At 50.3% G+C, this 1370-nt stretch overlaps 1 long non-coding RNA gene across 1 annotated transcript; it reads left to right on the top strand.

Annotated features, from left to right (window-relative positions):
• The first annotated feature begins 182 nt into the window (after positions 1-182).
• Positions 183-1307, top strand: LOC126496552 (uncharacterized). The gene is made up of 3 exons (XR_007590380.1): positions 183-293; positions 477-666; positions 838-1307. It is a non-coding gene; the product is annotated as an uncharacterized lncRNA (long non-coding RNA).
• Positions 1308-1370: the final 63 nt, after the last annotated feature.

Here is a 1370-nt window from a genome sequence, read left to right as displayed (position 1 = left end):
CCCCCCCCAACCTCTGGTAGCCTTGCTGGTGACGAGTCTAATAGTTAAGTAACAGTTGCATGTCGCTCTGTGTCAGGTATGAATGGCATAAGTTGGGTGTATGACAGACAACATAGAGATTTCCCACAGATTGACACGTCATCTGTCTTCGTGGAGGGCTCCCCAACTTCTGCTTTTGTGGCAAAGAGACAAGGGAGCTGTGCTACCTCTGTATTCGTTGGAGACCTTCATTTGACTGGTGTTGCCTCTGCCTCGTGGCCTTCACGCCTCTTCTCTGTTGTTCCGAGCTCATGGTGAGTTCCCTGGGAGCGACCTGAGAATGGAGTGCCCATCTGGAACCACATAAGCAGTTTGTTTTCCCGGAGCCCATTTGTCCTTGTCCCTCCCACTGAGACCAGTGTGCTTGGTCCTGGGGGTGAGAGTGGGGAGAATGACGGACATGTGATCTTCCTCATTTTCTTTTCTCCAATTCCCAGCATGCCTGCGGAGGTGACAGACCGGGAGACCAGACTGCTATATTCTCTGGGAAGCAGCAGGAGGTGGAATATGGGTCCAGAAAGGGCTCCAGGAAGAGGCAGCCCTGAAGGGAGCCATCAGGACAGAAGAGTTATACAACCACAGCCTCGGAGGACCTCCTTCAGTTCACCTCCCTGTATTAGAAATTAGGTAAACCTCAAGCATGACATGAAAATTCGCTCTGCTTTGCCCACATCTAATAAAATGTATTTGGAGCAAAGGCTGCTGGAGGGGAAGATGCTCTGATTCCATATCTCTCTCTCTCTCTCTCTCTCTCTCTCTCTCTCTCTCTCTCTCTCTCTCTCTTTCTCTCTCTTGCAGAAAGGATGAGAAGCTGCAATTTCCCCGAGGCCAAAGCCAGCCATATCCATCCCCTCGTGGACATCTCGGTTCTCGTGATCTGCAAAACAGAAGCAGGAGACAAAAGCAAAGGCTGTCCACCTCTCCAGGAGGGGAGCAAGAATGAGCAGAAGCTGTGGGTTTACAGCCTAGGTTTCTCTTCTCCTTAACAAGACTCTGGCCCCACGCCCTGGACGCCTCATCGGTGGCGGCAGCTGAGGCAAATGGATTTATCCTTTGAGGACTGCAAGCTGTTGCCCTTCACATCAAAGGAACGCCGCTATCCAGACTCTCAAAACACGTACATCGCTTTTTTCTTTAGTTCCTTTCTGCTCTTTTTGCTGTCTGGTATTTTGGAGCAAAGCATGGTGGTCATCAATTAATCTTAATTTTTCTCCCCTCCCTTCCTTCCTACTTTCTAATTTTCCTTTCCTTCCTTCCTCTTTCTTCCTTCTATGGTCCCCCCCCCCGCCGTGTGTGTGTGTGTGTGTGTGTGTGTGTGTGTGTGTGTGTGT

The sequence above is a fragment of the Alexandromys fortis genome, unplaced genomic scaffold (genome assembly GCF_014885135.2).
Source record: "Alexandromys fortis isolate MF-2015 unplaced genomic scaffold, M_Fortis_MF-2015_v1.1 scaffold_7946, whole genome shotgun sequence".
Taxonomy (NCBI): domain Eukaryota; kingdom Metazoa; phylum Chordata; class Mammalia; order Rodentia; family Cricetidae; genus Alexandromys; species Alexandromys fortis.
The sequence above is the reverse complement of the archived record's forward strand: the minus strand, read 5'-3'. Positions and strand labels throughout refer to the sequence as shown.